The sequence below is a fragment of the Notamacropus eugenii genome, chromosome 5 (genome assembly GCF_028372415.1).
Source record: "Notamacropus eugenii isolate mMacEug1 chromosome 5, mMacEug1.pri_v2, whole genome shotgun sequence".
In the NCBI taxonomy this organism is placed as follows: domain Eukaryota; kingdom Metazoa; phylum Chordata; class Mammalia; order Diprotodontia; family Macropodidae; genus Notamacropus; species Notamacropus eugenii.
In genome coordinates this window covers 373732534-373750954 of record NC_092876.1, presented here as the reverse complement: position 1 = coordinate 373750954, position 18421 = coordinate 373732534, and the positions used below count along the sequence as shown (strand labels likewise).

General features: G+C 38.8%; 1 long non-coding RNA gene across 1 annotated transcript in view; it reads right to left on the bottom strand.

Annotated features, from left to right (window-relative positions):
* LOC140506750 (uncharacterized) overlaps positions 1-13518 on the bottom strand; it is a 70629-nt gene extending 57111 nt beyond the window's left edge. Inside the window, exon 1 of the long non-coding RNA XR_011968067.1 lies at positions 13270-13518. This is a non-coding gene — a long non-coding RNA (uncharacterized lncRNA). The remainder of the gene's footprint in view (positions 1-13269) is intronic.
* Between the last annotated feature and the right edge of the window lie 4903 nt (positions 13519-18421).

Genomic DNA, 18421 nt, shown 5'->3' with positions numbered 1-18421 from the left:
CAATTACCTGGGAATTTCACTAAGTTAGGTTGGAAGGAATGAAGATGATCTTTTTCCTGGATTCCTGTGTCTAATAATTGTTACTTTCCCAACACAGAAGAAAAGAGGAAACTTAGAAATATTTGGGATTTGGAAAGTGGTGGTGATGGTGGTGGTAGTGAGGGGTTATTGCTGGTTGAAGGGCTCAAAAAAGTTTTCTTTAAGTTGTGGCATTTGAATTTAGCTTTAAGAGATTGTTAGGAGCTCAAAAGGTAAATCAAAGAAATTAGAATATTCCAAACATAAGGAATTTCTTGAGCAAAGTTATAGAGACAGGAAAGCATGGAGCACATAGTGGGGTAGGTAGGAGGCATTTATATGTGTCTAATTATAATCACCACTCACATATTAATGTTATTTTAAGGTTTACATTGAAAATCACTGACAGTAACTCTTTCTGGGAAGCAGTATATGATTATCCCCATTTTACAGATGATGTGCAAGCTTAATAAATATATTTCATAATTGAAAAATTGTAAAGCGCAAAGAGAATCCTTCTTTTTCTGTCCTACAAAGGTACACAAGCTTCCTTATAAAGAATAGTATTTTGGAAAACAAATTTTTTCAGGAACACTGCACTTCATATTTTTCTCCTAAGCATTAATGACATAGAGCAGTAAAAGAGAATTAAAGCCCATCCATTTAAATGCAAGAGATAGAGCAAAACATTCTCATCAGGTGAAATGGGAAACTTTAAGTGTACTGATTCAAAACTAGCACCTGCTGCTAATTATTCATTTGTTATTCATTTAATCAATTAATCAATAAACATTTATTAAGAGCCTACTAAGTGGGTTGCCCACAAGTGAAAGAGGGGTAGTGTCTCCTCTTTTCCCCTAGCAATTACCCCTTAGCACCTCCTGGATATCGTGCTTGTTGTTGGTACCAGGAAGATTTGGACATCAGAGAATGTTTTTGACCACCCATGAGAAACGGTTACAACAGCTATTATGCAGAAATACCCAAATCCTGTGAATCCAAGTGTGGTTGAATAGCCTCTGTATTATCAACCTCAGAGAGATAGGGAGACAGAGGATTAAAAAAAAAAAAAGGAGGAAGACAAGAAGGAGAAAAAAGAGAAGGGAAAGGAGTGGGAAAAGCTTATGAAATGGGGCAGTATTTTTGTTTTATGGCAGCCGCTGTTTTTATTCTCTATGCTCATCTTGTATTTGCTTTGGACTTTCAAGACTCCTGAGATCCATCATTACTGTATATCATGTAGGATTCCCCTCAAGGAAGGTGCACAGACTCTGAATACCGCCAGAAAAATCAAAGACAGCTCTATTTTGTTGTCTAAGATGGAGTTCAAATGATATTTAATGCAACCTACAGAGAGATTTCACTGTTCATTAAATTTCCTTTAAACTCCCCTGGTATATTCAGATATAGTAGATGTACCATGAAAACACAGAAAAACATCCTTGGTGACCAGTTAACTTTAGGAATTTCAATCACGTCTTTTAACTGGCCAAAGTAGATGAAGCTGAACAGACATAAGATGTTCAAGTGAACTAGCTAGCTTTGCTTTGTCAAACTACCACATGACAAGAGACATCTGTTCATGCTGTTCACAGCCAGTGATGTCATCAACAATTATTGAGACCATTTTTCCATCTAGTGGATACAATAGTTTTTGTTGCACAACATTGTGCAAGGTCACAATTAAATCATTTTTATGTGATTATTTAGATAAGCAGAGTTTCAAGGATACATGTGGTCATTATGGGAGCACAATGACAAGATATAGAAATAAGGCTTTCTCAGAATTGTCAGCTTTTCCATCACACACCAGGTTATCAGATGGAATACCTGATATTTGAATAGGAATTACACTGACCCCAACTAAGAGACAATGCCTTTCTCTGCTGATCATTGATCATTTCTCATTTTATTGCTTTTGCACTGGAGCTGATGGAATCATTATCTTCATGTCAGTTCTTAACTGAGGAGTAGGGAGTAATTGCATGGCCATCAGCACATTCATTATAATTCACTTTGGCAGCTCCTTTTCTTAACAACACACCTACCCATATTTTAAACTTGAAAGGAATGTCATGATACCCATAGACTTATTAAACTATCTGAGTACAGTCTGTATGATATAGATTGAAGACCAAACTAAGCTGGACATACCTGATGTAGCCACTGATATAGGTCAAATAATTTTCTAGAGTAGTCATCAGAGGAAAATGAGAAGACTGATGGGAAATGTGGCTTTCCTAAGCTTCATCTCCAGTCCCTATCTGCCAGGGTAGAGTTACAAATGGGATTATAGTTCTCTAAGCTCTGACCTTTGCAGAGAACTCATAGAGAATAACCAAGCGATCTGAAAAGCTACATTATTCAAGTTTAGTAGAAGCATATATTAGCAGAGGGAACAAAAACTATTGATCATTCGTCCCAAAAGAAGAAAATTTGGTTGATTGCAGTAGGTTGCAAATGTCAGAGGCAAAAAAAATAAATAAATACTGCTCAGGGATCTAGGTGGCAGAGCACCCACCCCTTTATTGTTAAGTTCATTTATTTTGCAAACCAACACACACACATACACATATATGCATATATACACACATATATATATATACACGTATATACACGTATATACATATATACACGTATATGTGTATATATGTGTGTGTGTGTGTGTACATATATATATATAAAAGTTTTATAACTAATATATGTGTATTAGTTATAAAACTTTTGCTTAGGGGACCCAGGTTTTACATATATGCTATTGTCCTGAACTTCTTGCCATGCACATTTCATGTGGATCTTTAGCTACTGGTGCAAAATTTACCCTGCCCCATGGACTGTTATTAGATGCTGGTCTAATATATGAGCAGGAGTAGCAGTGCAGAAAATTAAGGCTTCACTCTAGATGGGACCTGGATAGAGTCAAGTAGGTGATACAATGGATAGAGGACCAGGCTGGGATTCAGACAGACATGAGTTCAAATCTGGCCTCAGATACTTACTAGCTGGGCAAGTCACTTTGCCTCTGCCTCAGTTTCTTCATTAATAAAATGGGGACGATAATAGCACCTACCTCCCAGGGTTGTTGCTAGGATCAAATGAGATATCTGTGAAGTTCTTAGCACAATACCTGGCACATAGTAGGCACTACATAGATATTAGCTGCTATTACTATTATGAGATGGAGGCTCAACCTCCATCTGCTCTGCCTTTATGCCTTTACGCCCTGGCACTGTCATCTGATCTAGTGATGTGAGCTTAATAACCTCTAGATCTTGCCATTCACCCTGAAGCTATACCCTCAGGACCCTCGATTCTTCCAGGCTTTTCTATCTTTCCTGCATCTGAACCTTCTTTTGAGTGTTTTTGTTGTTCAGTCATTTTAGACTCTATTTAGTGGTTTTCTTGGTAAAAATATTGCAGTGGTTTGTCATTTCCTTCCTCAGATGGGAAAACTGAGGTGAACAGAGTTAAGTGACTTGCCCATGGTCACACTGCTAGCAAGTATCCGAGGCTGGATTTGAACTCAGGAGGATAACTTTTCCAGATTTCAGGCCCAGCACACTATCCACTGAGTCTTCTAGCTGTCCTCTTATCAGTGTTATCTCCTGCAATTAGAGTGTGATCTCATTAAGAGCCAAGACCCTCTTGCTTTTTCCATTTGTTTACCCTAAGTTTAGCATAATGCTTGACATATGCTAAGTACTTAGTAGAAGTTTTTTATTCACAAATTCATTCCCTGGTCTTTTCATATGTAAGTGAACCACTCAAAGCCTTACACCCAGCAAAGAGATCTACTCTTACCAGAAAGGCGCTCATTCTTTATAAGGTGCAAAGGCAGTCTGAAAGTGAACATCTGTAAATCTCACTGTCTCTGTTGCTTGCCTTTTATACTACCAAAATCATCAAAATGTTGCAGATAATACTTCACAAGATTTAAATAACAAGTTGGTTGGAAAAAAAATTGGTTGGGTCCAAATCATGAAAGACTTCCAAAGATGAGTTTGGAAAGTACACAGTAACCTGCTCTGTGATCATAAGCAAGTCACTGAATCTCTGTAGTCTTATTTAAAATGAGGAGGCTGGACTAGATGATATCTAATGTTCCTAAAAGCTCTAAAATTCCACATATAGTGATTATGAATATTAATCAAACAGGCATTTATTAAGTGCTCAAGCACTGGGAATATGAAGAAAGGAAAAATCATGGAGGAGATAAACCATTATGTGCATACAAGATACAAGATAAATTGGAGATAATTTCAGAGGGAAGTTGTGTTGTTTGTCTGTCTTTTTAGACGAGGATCAACGACATCACAGGTTGATGACTTGCTCATGAATTGGATTTAAGTGAAGCAGAGTTGTGCAAAGTCATCAACCTCACTCTCTCTTCCAGACTCATCGAAGTCCAGTGGCAGGACAAAGGTCAGGATGACTAGACATGGCCCCGGTGCAGTGGATGACCTTGGCATTCTGTTTCAGCTGCCTTCATGGCCATTGGTACAAATTGTTCTCAGTTCCTCATTCTTGCAAGAATGGGGGAGGGGCATAGTGGGAGAGAAACGGGACTATTTTTACAGGCTTGGGACTAGTGGTGGAAATGATCAGAAAAGACCTCTTGCCGAAGGTGATATTTGAGCTGAGTCTTAAAGGAATCTAGGAGGTAGAGGTGTGGAGAGGGGAATGTTCCAGGCATGAGGGACAGTCAGTGAAAAGGTTATGTTTGTCCTTCATTTTCTAAGGGGACCATAACATGAAGGAGATGACGACATGACTTGCAATTGACTTTGATTTAAGTGAGGGAAGGCTGTGCAAGGTCACCAGCCTCACTTTCTCCTCCAGAGTCATCTGGGTCCAGTGGCTAGATATTCATCAGGATGACTGGAGATGGCCCAGCATGCAATGGAAGACACTGGCCCTTTTATTCCAAGGGCTTTTCAGGTTCTCACTTTGAGTTAGGCAACACCCATTCAGTGAATAGGTCTCTTGAAGAAGTGAGTCAAGGGATGGCCACTTTAATTAAAAAAAAGAAAAATCAAAATTGGAGGGGAAGACCCTCAGGGTTGCTGGCCAATAGAGAAACAGGTACTATTGACATTCACTCTGAGTCAGAAGGGCCCAAAATACAGTCATTGAGTGTTAAAGAAGTTTTAGAGACAGGGTCATACTCAAAGAACAACTAAAAGGGCCAGTGCTTCTGAATTGTACACAGTATATGGTGAGGAATATAGTGTAGGAAGGCTCGAAAGGTAGGAAGGGTCCTGGTTATGAAGGACTTTGAAAGCCAAAGATTTTTAATTTGATCCTGGGGATAACAGGGAACCACTGAGGTTTCTGCAGCAGATAGCAACATAGTCAGACCTGATTATTAGGCAGATTTTGCACCCTGGTTTGGCAATGGAGGAAAACAGTTATTTAGAAAGATTATTTGAACCCCATTCAATAAACATCTAATAAGAACCTACCATATTGTCAGTGAGTAACCTAGGGGCTAAGTACAGAAGACAAAGTTAAATATTCTGTGTCTTCAAGAAGCTAATGCTCTACTGAACTGTTGTAACACATACACAAAGAAGTCAAAATAGTGGGAGATTGAAAGTCCTGTTGTGCTGTAGTCCACAGGGTCCTAAAGAGTCACGACTAAACAACAACAATGACAACCCAAAGTAATTTCAATAGCAGGAGAGCATTCAAAAAAGAATTTGTAAAGGAAGTGGTACCAAAGCTGACCCTTGGTAGAAGTTAGGGATTTTAAGAGGTGAAAGTTAGGAGAGACTGCATTCTGGACATGAAGGGCCATCAATCATCCATGCAAAAGCACACAGGTGGGAGGTAAGAAAGTCATGGAACAGCAAGTTCCAAGATTTTCCAGAGCATACAGCTTTTCAAAACAGGTCCAAGAGGAGTTGACATGATTGACTACAGCATCATCCTTTTATATTTATCATTTTTTTTTCTAATTTGGTATTGATTTTGACCTTTGCTCTAACAACTAGTCAATGATCCAACTGCTCACAGGAGAAATGACTCCCATATCAATAACCTGTCATTTCCTGTCCATTAAGACACAATCAATTTCATTTTTTTTTCTATGTCCTTTGCTACTTCCCGCATCAAGCACCTTCTGTGGTGAAGAAATTATTCACGATATACAGGCATGAGGCTTTTAAGTAGTCACAGGATTGTAGATTTAGAGTTGAAAGAGACCTCTTAGGTCAACTAGTCCAAACCCCTCATTTTAGAGATGAGAAAATTAGATCCCCAGAAGTAAATGACTTTCCCAAAGTCCCACAGGTAGTAAAATGGCTGAGCTGAGATTTGCACCCAGGTTCACTGACTCCAGACAGAGCGTTCTTTCTATGGTACTATGTTATATACTCTATAATCCTTTGTCTGCTTTCATTTCTCCTTTTTGCTGCTGTGGTTCAATTGTTTTTAGTTATGTCTAACTCTGTGATTCTATTTGGAGTTTTCTTGACAAAGATACTGGAGTGCTTTGCTATTTCCTTCTCCAGCTCATTATATAGTCAAGGAAAATGAGGCAAACAGGGTTAAGTGACTTGCCCAGGGTCACACAACTAGGAAGTGCCTAAGACCAGATTTGAATTCAGGAAGATATTGACTTCAAGCCTGACACTCTATAACCTCTGTGCCACCTAATACTGAATATTTTCCAAAAAGTTTGATGTTCTTTCTTGTACGCACTTTGGTATTGCAGTCAAAAATATAAAAGTAAATGTTAATTTAATTTGGAGGATATTGTCAAGCTCTTCATAAAATTGCTATAATTACTCTTCAGCCTTCTCATCATACACTGAGGCATAAGCTACAAAAATCTTCATTGTGTTCTATTTTCTTTGCTCATCCTGAATTTCGAAACTTGGTCAGCACATGATATTATATTTGTCCACAGAATTAAACCTATACTTCCCTTTCCAAGGGGAGTCTTCCTACTACCTTTATATTCAACTCAAGAGTGTCCTGGTAAATGTTTAACAGCCAGCTTTTGGGTGGGGGGTGTATACAGAGCACATTTTTAAGTTTAATCTGCATTATTGTTGCTTTCTCCATCACTTTCTTAAGTCTGGACATACAACAAAGCAATATTTGTAATGTTTGTTGATTTAAGCCCAGATTTATAATGTTTGCTGATTTTTGAGGTGCAAATATAAGCACTGAAAATTTAAGTCAACTCTCCCAAGTTGGCTCAAGCTGGTTCCAGCACACCACTGATTTTCATTACATTTTCTTCACATAATCTAGTTTTCTGGTTCTATTTGCAGCATGAACTCCCCTGCAGGTTCATCAATGACTCTGAGGCCTCTTGCTGCTTTCCAGGTTTCATGTGTTATCTGGATATAATATCTATTCAAATTCACAGCTCTTGAGGCACAATCTAGTGACTATATAGGAAAAACAGTCAGATGATAAGTGAAATCAGAGAAAAAGTCTCTAGTTAAAATAGAATGCAAAGTGAATTACAAAAAATTGAATCAGGTCACAAATGTTTTTAAATTTATCCTTTTGGTGAGATGGAAGACCACCAGACCTTGCCCCCTGCTGTGTTGCTGCATCCTAAAGGTCCTTTGGGCCTTCTTATTGGCCATGCCTCTATTCTCCAGAATCCAGAGCGCTGCCAACTGCTAGACTTACGCACCCTCAAGATCCCTAGTCTATGCCATCCACCCAATTGTTGCCCTCTTAGGACTTATAGGTTTTTACATCTGCCCTGCACCTGAATTGATTTGTGTACTTACTCCACTAATTAGAGTGTGAATTTTTTGAGAAAATGGATTATATCTCACTTGCATTTTTTCTTTCCTACTTCCTCCCTCTCCCTCTTCCTTCCTTCCCTCTCTCTCTCTGTTTCTTTCTTTTTGTCTCTGTCTCTTTCTCTCTGTCTCTCAAGACTGAGTCTCTTTAGACAAGTTTTAGCTCCTTAGATAGCCCAGAGGTAGAAAGACCCTTGGAAATCATTAAAGCCAACTTCCCAGTTCTATGTGTAGTCACACATGGAATCCCCCAAACTCATGGGTTTCTCCCATGTTGTTTCTCACTCCCTCCGTTTTCTGCTAAGATTGTTTTTACCTGCTTGCAGAGGGAGGGAGATAAGAGAGACAAAGCGACAGAAGGAAACACAGACAGAGAGAGACAGAAGGAAACAGAGAGAGATAGAGGTACAGGAATAGAGACACAGACAAAGAAACAGAAGAAAGGAAGGTAGGCACTTCTCCCCTCTTCTTGGTGAAGGGAGGTCATTTTATCATGTAAATAATGTAACAAATACCTAGAGATACACAGGTAGCATAAATATCTGTTGTAAGCTATTACAGCTTTGGAACACCTTATATAAGCACATACGCAAAACACATACGAAACAATGTATATGCCAAGTGAATGTGTAACAACTGATACGACATGCTATGAACAATTTGATTACTCCCTCCCATGACACAGATCCTGATTCATCGATGTCTGTCTATCTTGTATGATTCTTACCTATATCTTCCCATAAATTAAGCAGAGTGGATCTACCCAACATGTTAAAAGCCTTCCTCATTTTCTCTTAAGGCTGACCACATGACCAGCCTATCTTTTCCTCCTAGTACTTAGTTGCCTGAGATTAAAATATAGATAGATATAGCACACACATATAATTATATATATAATACAGACATATACAGAAATTTAAACACACACATCTATAAGGTGTTTATGTATACACATACATACACATAAAGTAATAGGTGATAGAGACAGAAAAACAGATAAATAAGTGGTAGGGAGAGAGACTGATAGATTGGGAGAGAGAAAGAGAGAGAGACAGAGAGACAGAGAGAGAGAGGTAGGTAGACAGATATTTGAAGGGGATGGTTGGTAATTCTCTGGCATAATTCTTTGGCTGTGTACTGAATGAAGCATTTCCACAGAGGCAGCCCTAAACTCTGGGCATTTGGCCAGTCTTTCCACATAAAAGCACCATTCCCATCCCTTTGAGGTTTAGGGTAAAGAGAAAGAAGCTGCTTTTGTACCTGTCTTCTGTATTACTTAATTCAAAAGAGCAAAACTCTTGCAGTGACAAATAATATTCAATAAAAGGAACATTTACAAAGGGAAGGATAGGCTTGGCTATTTTTGTAGAGATAGAAAGGGATCTGCTAAACACAGCAGAGTTTAGTCTTACTCCTTCAGAAAGGATTAGTAAAGTAGTGTTGCAGAAAGGAGATGGCAAATTAGGAATGGGGCATGGAACGGGATGGAAAACAGTTCATCAAGCTCTGTCAAAGTGTTACATTTGACTGCCTGAGTCTGTGCTACGAGATCAGCAGGAGAGAGAGTGAGAGGGAACATGCTCACTGTTGCCAGGAAATAATTTCCCTGAAGCCGAACAATATTTCTGACTAGAAGTTGCAAATTTTGCTTCAGGTTTCTGTACAGATTTATTACCTGTTTATTGAGAGAGGAAACTCAGCCTGGATCCTGTCAGTCTTGGAATCTGATGGCTTTCTGCTTTCCCTCTGCTCACTTCAATTTTGAATTAATTATGTATGAAAGAATTTTGATGGAGGCCAGGAGCAGAGGACAGACCTGAACGTCCTGTTTAGGAGTTGATATTTCTAGGTATAGCTTACAAGAAATTTGGGAAAGGAAAAATAGAGGCACAGACACACTGTTTTCAAAAACTTTATTCCTATGGATATGATACATATGTATGTATGATACACACACATATAAACACACACATATATACACATGTGTGTACATGCCCATAGACATGTATGTGCATGTGCCATATAGAATAGCATTTATCTAGCACCGACTATGTGCTGAGCACTATGCTAACAGCTGTACAGATGTTAATTCACTTGATCCTTATAACTCTGGGAAGTAGATGCTATTATTATCCACATTTTATAGTTGAGGAAACAGAGGTAAGCTAAATGACTTGGCCAAGGTCACATCTCCTCTGAGGACAGATTTTAACCTAGGTCTTCCTGACTCCAGGCTCAATATTCTATCCACTACACCACCTAGCTGCCCTGATACATACATATATGTGTATGTGTGTGATTTAGATAGATAGATATAGATGTACAGATGTGCGCATGTCTATGTCAATGTGTGTGGCATAAAGATGGTGTGTGCATATAAATGCAGACATATTTATGGCATATATATTATATATACACAAGTGGATATGGCATAAGGATATATTCTAGGTGTTGTCTCCCTGGTCTTCTCAGGAGAATAAGAAAATAGAGAAAGAGGAGCTCTACTGCTTTTCCTAAATCCCATCTAGTCAAGATAAGCTTTTGCTACTTAGATAGACCAGAGGTAGAATCTTGGAGATCATTAAATTCAACTTCCCAGTTCTATGTGTAGCATCTAAATTTCTCTCACACATGAAATCCCCCAAAGTTACCTAGACACACAATGACCCAGCATCCACTCGAAATCATAATCCATGAATTCCTCTAATGACGTTTATTTTTTTGGAATCAGTATGGGCATATCAGTTAAAAGCCAAAAACAAAGTAAAATCAAACAGCATAGGGGAAAAAAGCAACAGGAAGGATTCTCCCTTCCCATACATATAGGAGTATATTTTCCCTATATATCCCCAGTGGGGGAGGGCAGTGTGTATAGGGAACAAGGATGCATACATGTAGGAAACAGTTATGGACACATGGCTGCTGCTACTCATCCCTCTCGCAACGAAGATCCAGGTCCTCTGGGGATGTCATCGTGCTATTTTCTCCTGCTGGGCATTGCTTTGTCTTTGATGCTCTCTGCTAGGCATCACATTTCTTCTGGGTATTAAGATATCTCTACTGCCATGCTTACTATCACTTTTCTCCACTCCATCTCTGGATGGTCTCCAGCTGCACTGGTCCCTGAGCTGCTCTCTGCTACCATCTGCTGGTTTTCAGTTAAGCAGCCTCCTAAGGGTCTGCAGCTCCCTGTTGTGGTACAGCTAGTTAGTAGCCAGATCCTTTTTTGTGAATTTTCATGGATTTCCACATAGCCTAAGACCATCATATCTGAATTTAGCCAGGCAGCCAGAAATAGCAAATAGACTCTTCAATGTAATATTAAATTTTTTTTTAATTGGATCTTTCATTGTTCTTACTGAAGGTCCCTTGGTAGGGCCAATTATCTGACTTGTCAGTTGGAAAATTCCTTTCAATTCTTGTGAATTCCCTAATTTTCACATGCATACATTCATGTCATTTAAAGGCCTCCACCTAACACACATAAGAACGGCATATGGAAAAACCAAAGAGCAGGATCATGAAGATGAGGTAGAGCCAGTAAGGCCTCTGTCTTAGATCCTTGGTAATGCATGCCTGCCTCATCTCTACCAGCAACAAAATCACTGGTCTTCATATAGTATTCTTATCCTGGACTCTCTTCAACAAAATGGAGCATCATATCTCCAGACTCTCTCAAGGATGCTCCCCCACCACCCTACCTAGTGAAACAAAAACTAAATCCTGAAATGCACCTCTCCATACTAAATGAAACTGATTAAGTTTCAGGTATGTTGCCTGATCTTCATCAGGCTCACAAGACCTATGATGCTCTGGTGAGCTAACAAGAATTTTCTTTCTTCACAAACCTCTCCAATTCCCAATTCTTTCTCATTCAACCATTATAAATTATGTTTTTTTTCTTTTTCAACATACCTGAATCCATCACAAAGGAATCCCCCCATTAAGTTTCATTTACCACAGCCTTGCAATAGTCATTGTCAAAGAGGGGTACGTAGGGGAGAAGAATGTGAGAGGAGAAAAATAATAGACAAAAAGAATTGCATTTGGTGAAGTAGAGGATCCATGATGCCTCTCCATGGAACCTATTCTTCTCTCAGGCCATTGATAATGGAGATTTGAACTCACTTTTATAGATGGGAAAACTGAGATACAAGAAATTCAGTGATTTACTAAGGTAACAAGGCAGGTTAAAGAATGGAATCTTAGTCTCTTGAATCCTAGACATAAGTACTTCATGATATGAACTACAAAGTCAACTTTACCATAAATCCAACCTAGTGCTTGTTTTGTACATTTTGGAGAGAGGATTCACAGAAAATTCCCCTTCTGACTGGATAATTTTAGTTTCATTCAGCATTTCCTCTCTCCTCTTTCTTTTCTGCAGTCCTCTGACATTCTCTGAATTTCAGTTCTGGAATTCTGGTCTTCTACCTAATACATTTTCTTATGGAGTCTATATTGCTTTAAACTTTTCAAATTTCTATGTTTTGTTTTATACCACTTGTATTGCTCTCCCTCACTAAAAGCCACACCATAAAATAGAGGATACAAAAATGAAGAAAAAACATCAGCAAAACTTATCAACACATTGACCAAGTCAAATCTTCCTTATACCAATCAAATTCTACCCCCACAGTCCCCCACCTCTGCAAAGAAGGGAGAGAGGTCTGTTCTCATATCTCTTTTTTAGCACCAAGCTTGGCCATTTTAATTTTCAGTTTCAGTTTAATTTGTTTTGTGATTGCTGTTCTTTCTCACATTATTGTAATATATACTGTTTTCCTGGCTCTACTTATTTCATTTCACATCAACCCATTCCACACCTGCTTTCATAGCTACTCATTTCATCAACTGTATAGATAGAAGCAAAATAAAGTTGGAACTATACTTTCTCCCACATGATATGACTCTCCTACATGGTGTTTGAGTTTACAAATCTTTTTTTCCTGAAGACTAAACTCCCTACTTTTTGATCATCTTTTCTGTTATTGTAGAAGATGATAGCATCTCCCATGTAAGGAAAGAAGAAAAGAGAAGTTAAAAAAATAACCTGAACATGTCATATTTTGATACTGTCATCACGTTCTTCTTGTTTTGTTCTCCCTACCTAATTAAAAATCTGACATCTCTCCAGTCTGGTTCATTTTAAGGATTACTGCAAACTTTAGTCTAGCTTTCTCATTGTTCAGGTCCTATAAGCAGCCAAAAATCTGATATCCATGTAACATTTGATGTACATTGTAGTTTTATTCCCCTACAACATCACTGACCTTCTCAAAACCACTGGTTTGACACTCCATGCTTTTTTTTAATAACTGATTTAATTATTGGCACTTCTGAACTGTAAAACTCCCAGTCACTCCTTGTTTTTTACCAATCTGATAATTTTTCTTTCTTTTTTCTTTACTCCTTTACTTTCTCATTTTCTTTTGTTCAATTACATTAATTAATGCAACATGCCTAACAACAAATTCATTACCTTCCATGAAGTCCAGTCTCAGATTTCTGACTGCTTGCTGGACATCTTCACACTGATAGATCTCTCAACAAATCAGACTTAAACAATGGAAAGCAAGGGTGTAGTGTTATGTGACCAATTTGAGCTTCCAATGACTGCAGAATTCAGTTGACTTGGGGACCTCACAGTTTACTTTTACATGACAGTTAAATCAGTTAGAGGTTTAGATAGGATTCTAACTGCCCTTTGTCCCTTCTTTGTGTCACTAAGATGGGGGGTTCTGCAAAAGACTTCATAAAGACAAATTCTGTTAAGGAGAGTGTCAAATTTCAAATGACATGAAGGAGGCAAAGCTGTCTTTATACAATTATGGGGAATCTAAGTTTCCTTTTAAGAATAGGGACCCTTTAGCCTACTTGGTGGCATGTTCCTGGAAGATGGTGAGGAGGAGTATTTATTCAAGCTCTGTTTGAGTAGAGAGAAACCTATCATCAGAGGCTTCTACAGAAACAAAGATTTTGGTATTATCCCCAATTGGTACTCCCAGAAAGGGGAAGATTTTGGCTAGTGAGCTGGAGAAAAATGAATGGAAGACATGATTGGGGGTGTACCAGTATCAGCTCAGAAACAGGTTGCATTCAAGAACCTTATGACTTAGTTCAAGGAGTAGGTCAGGAATAAAGCAATGTCCAAAGTGGGACAGGGAAGTAAGATCTAAAGAAAAATAAAGAAAAAAAAGAACATTCTTCAGAAGGATGTCTAATAGAGAGCAGGATAATGACATTACAAGGAAACAATAGCAATCCCATAGTACAAAAAGTATGAGTTGTCAGACCACGTGTCTGCCTTTGCTACATATGTTCTCTGTATCTATACCATCCACATGTGTGACTTGGGTGCAGTGTACACATTTATTTACATGCTTATTCTCTGCCCATCCTTGTTTGGTCTTTTATTATTGTTCATTTATGTTTACCTTTTTATAATTATCTTTACTCCTGTGTTTGAACTTTAAACCCTCTCCATGGGTCTGGTCTTTTCATTGGCAATGTTTGGAAGTTCTCTGTTTCATTAAAAATCTATTTTTTCCTATATGGCATTGTACTCAGTTTTTCTGTGTAAATTATTCTTGGCTCTAAGCCTATATCCTTTGCCTTGTGGGATATCATATTCCAAGTTGTCTGATCCTTTATACCAGTGGCTGCTAAATCTTATGTGGTCCTGACTGACTCCTTGGTACTTGAATTCTTTTTTTCTGGTTGCATGGAATATTTTTTTCTTCGACCTGGAAGCTCTGAATTTGATCTATTATGTTCCTGGGAGTTTTCATTTTAGAATTTCTTTTCAGAGGTGACCAGTGTATTCCTTCTATTTACACTTTTCCCTCAGGTTCAAAGGAATCTGGGCAGTTAAGATTTTCTTGAAATATAATATCTAGGCTCATGGGCAATAGCATTTGGATCATCCAATTATTCTTATAGTTTTTCCTCTTTGGCTTGTTTTCCAGGTCAGTTGTTTTGGTTATGACTTACCCTAGGTTTTTTTCTATTTCTTTAGCCAATAGACTCTTTCAGACGCTTAGTATTTCTTGTTGCAACATGGAGGCATTGGCTTCTATTTGGTGTACTCTAATATTCAGAAAGTTGTTTCCTGGGCAAGATTTTGAACATCTTGTGCCAAGCTATTAATTGTCTTTCCAATGCTTTCTTCCCCTGCTCTCATTTTTTTTTCTAAATTTTTATCCACAAATACTTTCATTCCATTTAGAAAAATATTTTTAAACTTTTTTTTTTAATGCTTGCATCATTTCATCCAGGAATTCTAGTTGAATTTATGTTCAAACTGTGTTTTTCTCTGAGGTTTGTTTGTAGATATTTTAAAATCATTCTCTTCTGTGTTTTTGTATTGATTGTCTTAGCCACCATAATAGTTTATTAGAGAGGAGGCTTTTTTTTTTGTTTGTCCACTCTTTCAGCCTGTTTCCTGATTTTGAATGTTTCCTGTTTTTGAATGTTTGATGTTAGGGATGGGCTGGTCCTTTCACTGATTTGTTGGAGAACTACTTGTTGCGTTCTTCCAGGATTTCAGGAAAACCTTTCAGTGCTCCCAGAGTGGTATTGTGGTATTATTGGTACCCTGGTCTGGGCTCTGCAAGTTCCTGACCTGGGTTTGGGTCAGTGCAAGAATAGCCTCCTGCTGGACTCTGCTCCATCATCTGGCTGGAAAGCTCTCTTGGTCCAGAGTGGCAGAATTGTAGGCTCCCCTTTGAATTTTTTCCTGCCTTGGTTATTTGTCTATATGCTGTGAGTGAGATTATGTTCTGAATCTGAGGTCTGAGTCAGACTACTGTTGCTTCTGCTGGCTTCTGAACTTCTACCTTTTTTGGTATACAGCCTAGAGCCTTCCTCTCCAAGAACACCCCTGCCCAAGCAGATGCCTGGTTATGGTGCCCTTTTTAGTCCACCCTAGGTCTGTGACTCAGAACAGGACAGAGCTGCCATTAACCACCTGTCTCCATTGAATTGTCCCACAATAGGACAATGAAACTCTTTTACAGGTCTGAGACCTCCTCTTGCCTTGATGCTTCTCCCTGCACCCTCAAATACTCCACTCAAGGCTTGCTTCTGGCCTGACCCAGTTCCCAGTTTCCCCAAATCCTTCTGCCTATTTGCCTGTATTGAACAAAGACCTTTCTGTACCTCTTTCTGGATTCCCTCATCAGGATTCAGTCTAGTGCATTTTCGAGATTTGATGGAAGAAGTTTGTGGGCAGGAGCCAATGCACTGCTTCCTACTGCCACATTGGCTCTACCTCCCAAAATAATCTTTTTGTAACTTCCATGCACTGGTCCTCGTTCTGTACTCTGGGGCCAAGAAGATCACATCTAATCCCTCTTCCACCTCACAGCCTTTTGATACTTGAAGGCAGCTATTCCTTCCCCCGCTAAGTCTTCTTTGTTACAGTCTTCTTTAATACCCCTAGTTTAATCAAGTGATCTTCATGTCCCATGGCTTTGATTCCCATTACATTCTTGGTTCTTGTCCTCAAGTGAACTCAAGTTTGTCATTATCACTTCTAAAATGTGGTACTCCAAAGAGGAGGAGAGATTCCAGATGTGCTCTCTGTCTAGGGCATAGTAGAACACTTCATCCTTCACTCTGATTCCATAATAATAACTGATATTTCTATAGGACTTCAGGATGGCAAAGTGCTTTCTATATATTATCTCATTGGCACCTCACAGCATCCCTATGAGGTAGGTCCCACAGGCATTATTATTCTCATTTTACAGATGAAGAAACAGGCTTAGAGAGGTTAATTAATTAGTCCATGATCACACGGCTATTAAAAGTCCCAGGTGGGATTTGAAACTGGGTTTGCCCGACTCCCAGAGCAGCCTTGTATGTTACACATAGCAGCAGAATCTTAGCTCTTTCTTTGTCACATCATAATGGCAACACATGTTGACCTTGCTGTTCTTTAAAACCTCAAGGCCTTTTTCAGATTAATTAATTTCCATCCTGAGCCTATACAGCTGATTTCTTTTTTAAGGAATCCAAGTTTAGGACTTCATATTTATTTCTCTTAATGTACAACATTTCAACTCTTTTAAATCTTTTCATACCTCCATTACCTTATTCCTTTCAATTGTATAACTTCTGCAAGTTTGACAAGTATAAATTCTATGTTTTCATTCAAGGCATTGACAAAAATGCTTCAAAGAGCAAAAGATAGAAATACATCACCACCACCACCACCACAACGATACACACACACACACACACACACACCCATGATAATTCACCAAAGTCATCCCAAAGGTTTCTGGAAGGAAGGAAGGAAGGAAGGGAATAGAGGAAGGGAGGGAGGAAGGAAGAAAGGGAGGAAGAAAGGGAAAGAAGGAAGGAAGGAAACTTTAAGTGCCTACTATGTGCCAGGTACTATGTGTTGCTTTCCAAATATTATCATTTGATTTTCACAATAACCTTTGGAGGTACATGCTATTATTATCCCCATTTCACAGTTGAGGAAATGAGACAAAGACGAAGTGACTTGCCCAGGGTAATACAGCTAGTAAATGTGTGAGGCTGGATTTGAACTCAGGTCTTCCTGACTCCAGGCCCAGTACTCTACTGCCTCACCTAGCTACCTAAAAGAAACCTACTGTCTGTCTGAATCATATTTATTTTTTCAAGATCAAGTATCCTGTGCCTTTGTGATTTTAAGTACCTGACCTTTTTGAAACAGTTCTGTACCTCCTTCTACCACAGTGATTTCTCCCACCTCCAAAGTCCTGCAGGAGCCATTCTCTATTCCACTCATTGTCATCTACTGCCTGGCTTATCAGTTAACTTTTCTTTGTGCTTGTGTATTGTGATCTCAATTAGACAGCAAGAACATTGAGGGCAGGGACTTTGTCTTATACTTTAAATCTGGCACAATACCAATCACAATGGTCTACATAGAAATGGTGTTCAGTATAAATTTGATATTTGATTGATAAATTTCTTCCCTCTACTTACTTTGGTGACATCATAGAAAAAGCACTAGCTTTGGAGTCAGAAGACCCAGATTCAAATCCTAATTCTGTCCCTACCTGTGAAACCTTGAACTTAACATCTCCAGTCTTCAGTTTCATTCAGTGTAAATTGGACTAGATGGCATTCAAGGTGACTTCCACCTCTAAATCAATGATTCTATTATCCTCCTTTCCCTTTCTCCCTCACATACAATCTGCATGGTTTCCATCCAAGTCACATCCAACCTAAATTTCAAGTCCACTATTAAAGCCCAGTTGTCTAATAGAATGGAAATTATTGAGTTCCTCATGAAAACTGAAGCAAAAGCAACATTGAGCAGGAGAGAGAGAAGGGTGTTGGATCAGTTTTTACTTCTCATAAACCACAGTGTTTGAAAATAGTAACCCTTTGTTTACATATGTTCTATCCTACGCATATGCTGAAGGCACATAAGGGTCACCATTCAGTCATCTGCTGAATAAATACCTGGATGTGATTTAACAACCTGGCAGCCATTGCCATCATCATGCAAGAAGTGATGGTGTCTAATTGTGCATTCTCCCATCTCCTTCCCCCTTCCAAGGGTGCTCGATAATATTGATGACGACTATTGCTACTGAGGCGTCAATCCTACACTGGGCTGTGCAGGAAAT